Source organism: Dermacentor albipictus, chromosome 10, assembly GCF_038994185.2.
Source record: "Dermacentor albipictus isolate Rhodes 1998 colony chromosome 10, USDA_Dalb.pri_finalv2, whole genome shotgun sequence".
NCBI lineage: Eukaryota > Metazoa > Arthropoda > Arachnida > Ixodida > Ixodidae > Dermacentor > Dermacentor albipictus.
In genome coordinates, this window is record NC_091830.1 from 33,587,885 (window position 1) to 33,600,680 (window position 12,796).

The following is a 12,796-nucleotide window of genomic DNA, read 5'->3' on the forward strand; positions in this document are numbered from 1 at the left end:
GAATGACCCGCGCTTCGAGAAAGAACGAAGGAGGGAGAGAGAGAGAGAGAAGGGTTGGCGAAAGCAGCGCCCCAAGAAGTGCACCAGGAGCGCGCCAGCCGAGAGCCTCCTCCTCCTCAACCTCTGGCGGGACGTCCGACGCCGGGATCCACTTCCAACAAGTGTCGCGAACATCCCCCCCCCCTACCACCTTTCTCTTCGCCCCTCTCTTTCTAGTCCCGGCAAAAGCGGCCCTCCCTCCTTTTTTTTCTCGTGCGCAGCGAGCAGACGCCCGACGACGACAGGGACCCTCGCCTTCTCACTCTCCTTCAATCAAAGATGGCGCTCAGCGTGCCCGGCGCCGCCGGCGGCAGCCACGACGGCTCGCCCACGCCGATCACGTCGGCGAAACGCGGCGGTCGGTCAGCGCGGAAGCTCGCGTCCCGCCTGCCCATTTCCTCGAGTGGCCTTCGAGATCGGAACATCTTGAATCTCGGAGGCCGGGCTTTGCCCGATTCAATGACGGAAAAAAAAAAAGAAACGTATACACGTGCGCCGCGGCGACTTCGATGCCGGTGCGTCAGCGAGGTTTTTCCAGGTCGGAACGATCGGGAGGAAAGCGGTGACCAGAGTTTTCCCACAGCGCTTCACTGGCGACTGTCTCCTGGCACCGCGCCGTTTATTTATTTCTTTCAAACGGGATAGCATTGTATAAAAAAAATAAAAATAACCGCCCATGGTAGGTGTCGACGCGAAATAATGAGCACCGACCCAGAAAGAAGTGTAATATAATTTAGATTTGATTTTAAGTGCCATCTGCAAAGACTTCCGTATAGTGAAGCAGCATTCTGTCAAACATTACCAACGTTGCATGGCCTCTCAGACAAATGCGACAAGCGTACTGTGTGCTTCAGTAACAATCAAGAATGTCACTTGAACCTTTTAGACTCTCTCCCGGTGGTTTCAGTTCAATATTCTTTTTATTTATTGTGCTGCCGCCGTGACATGGACCCTGCCGGTGGTCATTTAACACGCTGCTTGCTTGGTGTGGCGCAACGAATTAGCCCAAGTACAAATACCGGGTTCGAAATGCGCATGCGCAGAACGCTGAACAGCTAGCTTTCGGAGCTAGCGTGGCGGGCAATGCGTGGCTGGCGTAATAACATGGCGGCGCTGAGGTCGCTTGCTTCGATGCGAATTCGGACCCGCCGTGGCTGCTCAGTGGCTATGGTGTTGGGCTGCTGAGCACGAGGTCGCGGGATCGAATCCCGGCCACGGCGGCCGCATCTCGATGGGGGCGAAATGCGGAAACATCCGTGCACTTAGATTTAGGTGCACGTTAAAGAACCCCAGGTGGTCGAAATTTCCGGAGTCCTCCACTACGGCGTGCCTCATAAACATAAAGTGGTTTTGGCACGTAAAACCCCATAATTTAATTTAATGCGAATTCGGCCTTCTTATTTGTTCTTCGTCGGAATGGCAAAACATATGTGATAAAATCTGCTTTCCTTTTAGTGTCATCGCTCCGCGAGGACAAAGACGTTCCTGTCGTCATCGCCTCCATCAGTCGTCTGCTATGAGGCTGTCACGCTTAATAAAAGGCGCTCCGGGAAAGTGATTTGATTTCCACATACCAGATGGCGCCCAAGCGGTTGGCGTTGGCGATACGATCGCCGCGGAGAACTCTCTACTAAAAGACTTATCGAGGTCGTACGTAATGGATAGCCGCAGACTTCGCGAACAAGACGTCGTTTTACGCATTCAAGCACAAAAGTAACTGGAACGCCAGTGCATCTGTCCGCAGAGTTCGCAAATTAAAATCTCGAAACTCGTGCCATCCTGAGAATTCGTTCCTAGTGGATCCGCCTTGCGAACTCCACGGCTAGAATTTGTATATTGCAGTACGGGCCATAAGGGAACTATTTTTAAAGGTTAGTTAGAGATTTTTTTAAAATAATGCATCGATTATTGTTGTGCCACACTGCGCGCCTACATGGAGGCAACGGGCGCTTCCCCCCTGCCCACCTCGTTCTTCTGAAGTGGCTGCCCATTGTGACAACCGCCAAAGTTCCAGGAAACTGCCGAACCCTTCCCGCGGGTCGAACCGAGTTGTTGTCCGGGGACACGTAGAGGACCGTGACGAATCCACTGGCAGCCTTCAGAATTCCACAGAACTTCTGACCCTCGCCGTTGAGACAGGGTCGATGCAGCCTGGACTGCTTCGACGAAAGAGCGAAGCGAAGCGGTTGAACGTCCGCATCGGACCTGCCTCGTTCCTGCCGACGATGGGACGCCCAAAAAGGGATTTAAGGCAGAGCCGTCCCATTGTTAGGGGAGAGTTGTCGCCAGCCGCTCCCTCCGTCCGTCTGGTGGGCTCTTCGGCTTCGCTACTTGTACGCTATTGCCTGCTATATGTGAATATTGTATAAAGCTTTTCGAACGTTTCCTCCTCGTCCGCCTCACACCTACGAGCCAGAGTCGCAATAATTATGCATTTCAATTTTTTTTTTTTTTTTGCAAACAGTGTCCGCCGCTTCGAGTAGGCCACCTCGTGAATTGGAACTGTGCTATCTACCATAGACAACCTTTGAGAATTTTGCACTACTCGCTGAAACATATATATATATATATATATATATATATATATATATATATATATATATATATATATATATATATATATATATATATATCAAAAGTGTTCTGCATGAAACAGCATATCACAACATAATTACGACACTCCAGCTTCAGACAAAAAAGCAATCCATGACAAATGAGTTTCGCAGAATACGTTCACTAATGGCACCCCCATACGATACCATATCGCTATGCGAACGCGGTCGACAGCTGATGCGGCCTTCTCCAAGCAGCTCCCTGTTTACTAAGCATAGCGCAGCAACATAATTAAAATGACCACGCGCCCAAAAGGACGTGCCTTCGCTTCGGAGGAGAGTCGCACCGAGGGGCAAGGTTAATGACACTGACGGATAAATGCCTCAAAGTTTCCTTAATGCCATTACATCCGGAGAGCTACTGCTACAGGTTCACATTTAATCTGATCAAGCGCCTTAATCGCGATACTCGCATATGGTCGACGCAGCACTTGGATGCGAAATTGAAATAATAATAATAGTCCTGCCATAAAGCACCCACCCTCGTCTCCTCACTAGAGGTGTGCAGGAGAGCTTCTCACCGTTGTGGGAGCACTCGGTTTCCTTATATACAAGAACTGCGTGCTGCAAGAACTGTATGTTCTGAGAAGCGGCTGCAATCACGTACACGGGCTTAACCACAGCTATTCAGCCTCTGTGAATGACGCATCGTCACCTGTTGTACGATTTAACATACACAGTCGGTCAGGTACTATGTCACACGTTTATGAAACCACCGCCGAATATGGGCCATGCTAACCTATATTTTTCTTGTTTTATCAGTGCCCTTGAGTTTCCCCACATTTACGTGATGTTTACGATGTGTAGCGAAGAAGACGTGGATAATTGAACTTTACCAGCCCCAGCTTCCGTGTATGTGCTTCTGCAGAGAGAGAAGATACTAGAAAACCTACAAATAGCTAGAGTGGGATACAGTGCAAAGCTAGAGCGGGATATAGTGCAAACAGAAATCTAGATATAAGCATAAACCAAAATGTGATGGAGAAGGCAAGTGTGATAACAAAATTCTAGTTTAAGCGCATCATCCGCGTGGGATGCTGCAATAAAACCAGAATCGTCTATTCACAGGACCACCAACTTAACATTGGCATAATGGTATTTTCTGTTACGGTCTGTCGAGTTCGTGGCACTCTTTGGCTAACGATGCCTTCGCACCCATAAAAGCTGTCAATCATCCCAATAAATGAAATACAAAGAAAACTTTAAATGCCTCAATGGTAGCTACGGCCAGCTTTGGTTCAAGCGCTGGTAGTCTTCAGATACTTAAGCCAGACGATATCGCACCATCGCGGCAAATGAAAAAAATTAAAAGAAATCCAAGAATAATTGCATAACGAAGGTGCGAAGGTCTTTACTCTCCGCGAACGTATTGTAAGCCCGCTGCGTTCGCCACAGTTTGCTTCAGCGGGGACAATGCAGAACTATCTACCATAAACACAACAATTTCTATTGCACACTATCTGCTGGTACAGGGAGGTCAAGCCCCCTCCAGTAGCGGGTGTTTGCAAAGCGACACTAGACGTAGGTGCAGCAACCGTTTTCAATGGCAGCTGCAAAAAAATAGGAACGACTCAGGGTTTTTAAAAAAGGTGTTCAACCTTTAGAACTCTTCGCCTTTGGCTAACCATCGGAACAGTAAAAAAATGCGTTTGTTTCTATTTTAAGAGGAAGTTTGCAAGGTCAGGTGACCCATAAATTTCAAGGCGGCAGCTTGGAAAGATGCCCCCTCCCGCTAAGCAACGAACCGAACAAGCAGACGATGTCATGCTGTACGTCTGTTGCGACCTGCGGTGATAAAAGCTTAAAATCTTGAAAAGTACTATCAGAATCTATTCGAACGCGAACAATTTCGAAACTACTCCAATGCATTGTTCGTATTCCAGGCTAATCTACGCTTGCAAAGGCGGCTTAATTCATAATCAAGAACGTAACACTTAGCGCTGTTAAATGCTTATAAACCGGCAGCGTAGCTAATAAACGTCACACTTCCATGTAATTATGCGTAAAAGGTGTTCGTTCTTGTTCTCGTTTCAATTTATGCAGTTAGTGTATTATAATAATACCAGAACTAAGTTTCTTTCTTCTAGTCCGGCATTGAGGGACGTCCAGGCCGGAACATCCGGATACAATCCTGACCATTCGGGGTCAAACTCAAGCGTTCCTCGGCCATTCCTCACAAATCCGCTTACCGGTGGGGTAGCGAACCCGGGACCTCGTATTCAGAAACAGGATGCCACTGCCACTGAATCAGGCTGGCGCACTACAGTCAGGGAGGCCCCAACCAGTGAAACATTCGCATGCAAAACAAGACAAAATATGAATAACAGCGTAATACAGGATGGTCCTACTGAAGAAACACTAAACCTGTCCTAACGATCCATTAGCTGTTGGCTCCTGACTACGTAACACGACGTCACGCATTCGGCTCCCGACAGCGGCGGTTCCATTCCGATGGTCAGAGAATGCAGGAAGACTGGCGTATAACGGTATTACCGAACGTTCGTCGAAGGGAGCACAGATGGGCTGATGAACACGTAGGCCGCCAACACCACCTCCGCTCCTGACTGAAACAGACGTAGCGCTTGTGACACGTAACCCACACTATCACTATGTTACCCGACCGACCACAAATGGAACACCAAACGACAACTCCGCGCTAGCTGAAAAAAGATATCCACGGGCGATAATTCCACGAGCAATAAAACAGCAGGTCATCACTGGATAACCCCGATACCCACTGCTCACAAGGACATCGTCAAAAGAACACTCCCGAAAGCCTTTCTTGCCGTCTGCCACAGGTCGTCTGCGCGGGTTCAAGCAACCGGGAACACGAACCCGCAGATAAAAAGAAGGAGGGGGTGAGGGGTAGACCAACTCAAAAGCAAACAGAGGCAACGAGGGAGATCCAACGCGCACTGCAAGGGAAATGTGCACACAAAAACAAAAATAGCGTGGCTAAAGCGAGCGTGTCCCGCACAGAGTAGCGCGGCCAGCAGAGAGGCGCTTTCTCGCAACCTCGCCAGCGCAGCTGCCGAGGCAGTTGGCTTGCGTGGGTGCAGACGGCAGCAGACTCGTCCTCTCCCCCCCCCCTCGCTCCCTCCTCTCCTCGGACCCTCACTTCCAGCCTAGCCGCCAACGAACGTTGGGGGAGCCATAAAGACAGCACGTCGGGCGGGCTGGCGGCGCAGATAGTCATCGCCCACGGTTGCCAGGCAACGGGTCAACAAACAACCCGACCGAGAGACGACGCCGCGGCGACACATATGAGTCTAGCAGGTCAAGACCCCAACGGTAGCTTTTTGTGTACGGTCGGAAGCGACTGTATAGAATAAACGTAAAACAATATACACAACGATCCGACCACGTCCGTCCTGAGTGTACGACGGTGACTACCACAACGGCACCTTAGGGCTGAAGTTTCACGGTCAGCGTGAAAGATACGGTGAAAAGTCCCGCGCAAGGCTGAGGGCCCCGAGAAACGTTGCGTAGAACAGGCCTAGACGGCCGTTTTATGCGATAGATAACCGGCTACCTGGAGGGAGTCCCATGAACACACCTTCTGTGTACTACAAAGTTCGTGCTGCGATCAAACTGTAAAACATTGCACTCTCCATTAGCGGACCTGGGCCGACAGACTGCAGCGATTCCTTTTGATCGGTTATATTCATTTTTTATCAACCGCTCACAACTGTACGATCGCGGTGATAACATAGGCGGATCGCCGAACGGACCATAGACGAAGCGCAAACAGGTAACGAAATGGAATAACATCGTTACATTATCCCGGCCCTGAATGCGATCGCTATGGGTCAACATGGCTGGACAAGCTTCTTCAGGCTGGTGATCCAGGGCAAAAGTGAGGCTTTGAACTCCAGCCTTTCAGGGGCCTTTGCGCGACGGTGTACCGTAATCGTCAGGGTTAATGTTGGCGACCGTTGGGTTACGTCCCGTTGAGCGGACGCTCCGCGCTGATCACGTGCAGTTCAAATCTTGTGGTCGACCCGAAGCAGTGCTTACTGGCAGTAGCAGAAGCGATATCCCTCGCCCCAGACTTGCGTTGCAAAATAAAAGAACCCTCTCTCTCAGATTAGCAGCGGGGGGGGGGGCTACGACGACTGGAGGCACGAGGAACCGGAACTCTAGTCAAGGTCTTCTCTCTCTTTCCACCGCAATCCCGCGACTCGCCAGCCCTCACCCGATTACCGTATCGCGCAAACTGTTCTTCGCACTGTGCCGCCCCGTTGCTGGCAAGCTATGGGCGAGTGATGTCATGATCGCCGAGTGGTTATCGCACCATTGTAACCGCGAGCGCGCGCGAGCGAACAAGCGACAACCAATCGCAGAGGGAGGGGGGGTAAGCGACAAAAATAAACAGCCGACGACGGCAACACGCTCGAACCGTGCAAGCCTTTCAGTCTGCGCAGACTCCGGCGCGAACCTCCCAGCGATGGCTGCGCCGCTAGCAGACGCCACAGACCGCGTTTTTTAGCAGACGATGGCCAACAAGCGGGAGAGATCTTCCAGTCCTTTAGAGTCGTACGAATATTTGCAACGGTCACTAGTACGCGAAGTACTCGGTCAAGGCGAAGTCACACTGAACTGTTAACATCGGGTGTGGATGCCCCAGGTTTGCAAGCGAGATTTGGAGAAAAAGAAAGAGAAACGTTGAGGACTCACCTCACTTATAGCGGGCGTCAACTCCGGTAACCAGAGGTCCGGTCCTTCACTGTATGACGCGGCGAAATGAGGAATACAGAAGGTGGCAGCACACCAAAGTGACGCCTGTGATGGCAACAGTCGAGGTGTTTTCCTCGGAAGGTAGATCCAGTAGAACACAAAACTCACGACGGAGAACGATGAACACAGGGGGAAAGAAAAGCCAGCCGGCCACTGAGCACTGAACAACAATCGGCCACGGAGTGGGGTCAGAGCGATTTGGAACTGAAGGAACAAAAAGCAGCGTCAGCACTCAATTCAAAAACGTGGAGAGTTGTCGTCGACGGATCACGTAAAGTCCAGCGGTCCGTCCAGAGCTAACTTCTTTTTTTTTCGGTGGCGGAGAAAACGCGCGTACACACACCACAAGAGCTCTCTCTCTCCCTTTTTATCGCTTTTGCTTTCGTCAACGGTGCCCCCCGCGCACACACACACACATAAACTTCTCTTTCAGATGCGGCGGCGGCGGCCGTAGAAGAAGAAATCGACGGCCACAAGAAAACTGGGACGGACGGCCGGTCGACGGTTCAGGCAAGGGGAAGGCGAGCGGCCGCGGCGGCGTTACGACGTCAAGAAAATTCCACGCACACAAGCGAAGCGCGCACGGCCCGGCGCTCCTCGCACACGCTCCGGCACAGGCGGCAGCTGCTCCCGCGGGCTTGGAATGCGAAGTATGGCACAAAGAATCCCCAAAACGCGGACGGCGGCGGGCGCCCCTAGTGCGCAGCGGCGCACGCGCATGGGTGGGGCGTAACGCGTCACTTCCGGCGCTCCGCGTGACGTCACGGCATCAGATGCCGGTAGTTCTTGCAACGTTCCAGGCGTACATTCGCGGCGTCGCTCGCATTTCTGCTCCAGGAGGCCAAGAGCACCCGTCGCGACGGGAGAGGAGGCGCAGCGGGTTGCTCTGCCCAATCAGGAAAAGAGAGAGAGGCAGTAAAACATAAACAAGAAATGGCGGGAAAGAGAGCGACGCCGGCGCTGTGACCAGGGTGTGCAGACAGAAGCGGAGGACGGTGGAAAAACCGGCTGCGAAGCAAGCGGCGGCCGCCGGCGCACGCAGCGCCGCGTGGGGTCGGCGAGCGCAGTTAGCGTTTTCAACTGGCGGGCTGGCATTGCGGAGAAGCGGTGTGGAGGTCCGTTGAAAGCGCTAGGTTTCTGACTGCATTATATGTTCCGTTAGTTTTGCTCTTAAACGTTCAAGGTCACCGCAGAACACCAGTAGGCGTGTATTGTGGAAGGGCCAGCGCTCGATGATTATACCAGGTGCCAGATGATTTGGGAGACCTACGCGCGCAAATCTTCGGGCTGTGAGTATCGCTGCGAACGCATCTTACAGCGGTAGAGATATGTAGTTCGTGTAAAAATAACTTCTTCGGAAGTCGCGTTTGGTGAGAATGAACTTAAAGGCCTGTAATTAACGGGGAAGTGTTTGTGTGTGCGTGATTTGATACGTTTGTGCTTGTATTTTAGTTTTGATTATTTTTTCATCTTTTTTGTTCTCCGGCAGGACCAGAAGATCGACTAGTGTACAAGCCGACGACCACAGGTCCAGTCCAAATTACGTCGACAAGTCAAATGAATCTCATGAACTGCAACTGTTATTGTTATTACAATTTTTTATCATGTTTTCTTCGTAATTTGACCTCTTCAGACAAGACTAGGCTCTTCGACTTCTCTACCTTCGCTGTGTGCAAATGTATTCCAATTGCTCTGGCGGCAAATGTAAAGTGTCACACTAGTAGAAGAAAAAAATCATTTGCTTCAGTGCGACGAGCACAGAAGTCGCAGCTACGACATATTCTCCACGAGCAGCTGGGAAAATTTCGTGGGGTGGCTGCTTTTTGCGAACGCTTGTCAAGCCAATAAAGTGTATCCGCACGCTATTTACATATGTGAAAAAATGTCATTTGGGCGTTCAAAGTGCGAACTCTGATTCCGATTTTCCGGCGAGCAGATGTGCCCAAGTGACACGTGCGTCATCCTCACGGCTTGCACGCAGTCCTCGGCATATCATGACCGCTCTTAAGACATACTGCTGTGACATTCCTTCCCTGCAGCTGGGTTGTCCCTCCGGTCATTGTTCTCGTCGCACGCGTTTTGGAAGCATTATTGTCCCAGCTGAAATGAACATTCTCCGTCTATATTTTTCTCGTTCACTCCTCGACGAAGCTTTTCCATTGTCCTCGACTTCATACTACGTTGACAGCAGCTGGAACGCATAGCTGTGTTCCTTATGCATCGAATATCAGAACCTCAAAAAGAGAAGCTTTCTAAATGATGACAATTAGAGGTCATTTTAATGATGCATATTCGCCTTGCGTCGACGTCGTACGCTTATACCGTACGTACTTCTGTAACGCCGGCACTTGCACACTGGAGTGCAAAAACTTGGAGAAAAAGTCTTGTTTCAGTAAGAGCCACTCTCATAAGCGTGAACCATCGGGTAAGGCCTGCGTCCTGCAGAAGTTTCGAAAATATCAGAATCTTTTGTTTGGTCCCTGCAGGTAATTTTTATATTTACTTGTAACTGAATGCCACTACCCGAGACAGACCGCCTTGATTAGAAGACATATCGTGACGTTCATTTTAGCCGATTGATGTCTCGTGTATACTTTTCGAACAGTTAGGATGAAAATTTGGGCAGGTTGGTTTAGCATATCTATGTAATAGGGATGAAAACCACAACACCCAGGAAGGGCCACATCCAAAAAACCTATTCAGAGAAAAACCAAGAATACTCACAAGGTGCTATCACAGTGCCTAAGTGCGGAGTGGAGTTCAAATGGTACGGATCTTTAGGTTCTGATGATATGGATGCTGCACTCACAACTCTTGCCTGCTTCAGTGATTCTTTTTGTGTCAATTATCAGTCTCACCCACTTATTGCGACCACTAGCAACGACTGAGCATGCGCCAAAATTTGACGTGCTCATGCAATCTCGACTGCAGTCTCTGCCGTTCTCGAACTTGTATTAGTGCTGCCGTAGCCTATCATCCAAACATTGTTCTGTTTGACCTACGTATTTCCGACTTCACGACAAAGGCATTTCATTTACGGCGCCCACTTGACAGGGGACGTATTTGCTCTCGCAGTTGAGACGGAAAGTGGTGTTTTGCGGGGACAACAGTCGGTCATGCTGCAGACCCTAGAAAGCCTCAAAGGGGCAGAGATCACCTTAACATCTGCTCTTTCTGCTTCAATGTTTAATGTTTTTTTTCAAATTGTGAAACAAGGGGAATTACGGCCGCCTTTTCTTTTCTCGAGGTTGTTCTACATTCAGTTCGCGAGTTCGTAACTTCCTCAATGGAAACATGTTCTGAGTTTAAAACCCAGAACATGTTTAAAGAACGCCTTTAAATGGTCAGTCTGTTTCAAAAGGCTCTACTATGCTCCGGTGTGGGCAAGACTTCTTAAAAGTGTAAACAGGCACATGTTTGCAATGCTACGTTTGGCGAGCTTTGAATGGGACGAACTAAATGGCAGCAGCGTGTGTTAGGTTGGGCTCATACCTCCAACTGACATGGTCAGTAGATAAAAACAATCTTTGATGCAAAAAATAAAGACCTTATGGATGCGTCAACCGAAATTTCGTGAGCCACTTTTACAGGAGTTGTAATCTTCTTAATGCTCAAAAAGTTCAATTAACGGCTAGATTTGTATCAATGGAATTCCTGCCTAAAAGCACTAAAAGATCATCCACAAGAACGAAAGTGTTTTAAAACACCGCTACCCCCGAGAAGACTGAAAAGGTCGGGTGTGTACGAGCTAGAAAAGTTGTCACTTTTCCTTACGCCAAAAAGGATGAAGGTGAAAGCTGCGCGCTCACGAGACAGTCATTAAATTACTTTGACATTCGAAGTGTTGTCACTTCGTATTACTTGCTTTCTCTTCTTTTTCTCTTCTGTTTTTCAGTCGCTATAGACATCGACACTGGTACTGCGTGGTTAATGGCATGTTAGAACTGTCCTGGTAAGTCCATGAAAACAATTAAGACACATACGCACGTTCACTGAATGACTTTCTTTAATTTAACACTTTAATCGACGAGGGTAGCTACATTATGCTTCTACATATGGTGCCTTCTACTTTCTTGTGGCGCACACAGAATGGTAGGGGCACGGAAAGGCAAAGTAGACAAATACACAGCGCTTATTTCCAACCACACATTTATTTCCAGTTCCTGCAGGCGTAATTATACTCCTGAAAACGTCACAAGACACGTGTGCATCATCATCATCATCATTAGCCTGGTTACGCCCACTGCAGGGCAAAGGCCTCTCCCTTACTGCTCCAACTATCCCGGTCATGTACTGATTGTTGTATTCATATAGGAGGTTGTGGCCAAGTACTGTACCAGGGTGGCCAATCCTGCTCCGGTGAGGGAGTGCGTTACCGGTTCTGGTCACCGGGATCAGGATACACTCCAGGCCTGTTTGCGCGTTTGCATTGACACGTGTGCATTGCTCGGCAAATATGAACAAAACCGGGAAAATCACACGTGGACACTTTTTGTCGCTACACTGATTATTTAGAAGCGTGTCCGTACAACGCGAACAGAAATAATCGTGCTCTTTTATTGTTAAAGAAATTGATGGCTTACTGGTGTGTGCGCTTGAATTTTGCTGCCATAACGCTCGACAGTCATCAGATTTTTCGATCCATGAGCGCTCTAAGGCTTTCGCCGTAATAAATCACTTAAAATTGGGGCTGTGCAAAAACCCATGCAGATGCCGCTTATCTACAGCTAAAAGCGACTGTGGAATTTAAAGTATATAGAAGTCACATAAAGTTGGAGCATCGCCCTGATTTTATCTTTCGCTATATGGTATCGTCATTTTGAAATGACAGGGAACCGGAGCTGTCAGTGTTAACACAGTGAATTAACTCATCTTCTTGCAGAGTGGTTTTAATACAAATTCTTCCAATCTGTCGAAAATACTTCTAGATTCACCGCAGAATGCTCTGTAAGAATGTCTTCGACGGAATCACCAATCATGAGAAGTTTAAGCTTTTCTCTCAAGAAGAGCTTGAACCACTTGTGCCCCATACCGTACCCTGGCACAATTACACTGAATTAGCAGCTTACTTTGTTGGTCTTGGTACTGAAAAAAAAACTTTAAGTGTGCTTCTTTAACTTGTCCTAATATCCTTTGATAGTTTATAAAGGTCAAGTTTGTCGCACAGATTACTGGCCTAACTTTTTTTCATATCTTTCTCGAGACATTTTCGTGACAATGAACTACTGAACCCAAAGCTTCAAGTTCTTTCACCTTGTGCTAGTCACTTGGTAAGACGCCTAAGCCATGTACCTTTCTTTTGTCCGGTGGTAAGCTTCAGGTACGTCGTCCTACGATGAGCAGCCGCAGGACTGCTGCAGTCAGGTTTCATTTCATTTTATTATACTGTCAGCCTCATTTGGGCTATA

General features: G+C 49.0%; 1 long non-coding RNA gene across 1 annotated transcript in view; it reads right to left on the bottom strand.

Moving 5' to 3' along the window:
- The window catches only part of LOC139050677 (uncharacterized), a 197,773-nt gene extending 189,737 nt beyond the window's left edge, over positions 1-8,036 (bottom strand). The window contains exon 1 of the long non-coding RNA XR_011509008.1: positions 7,329-8,036. This is a non-coding gene — a long non-coding RNA (uncharacterized lncRNA). The remainder of the gene's footprint in view (positions 1-7,328) is intronic.
- Between the last annotated feature and the right edge of the window lie 4,760 nt (positions 8,037-12,796).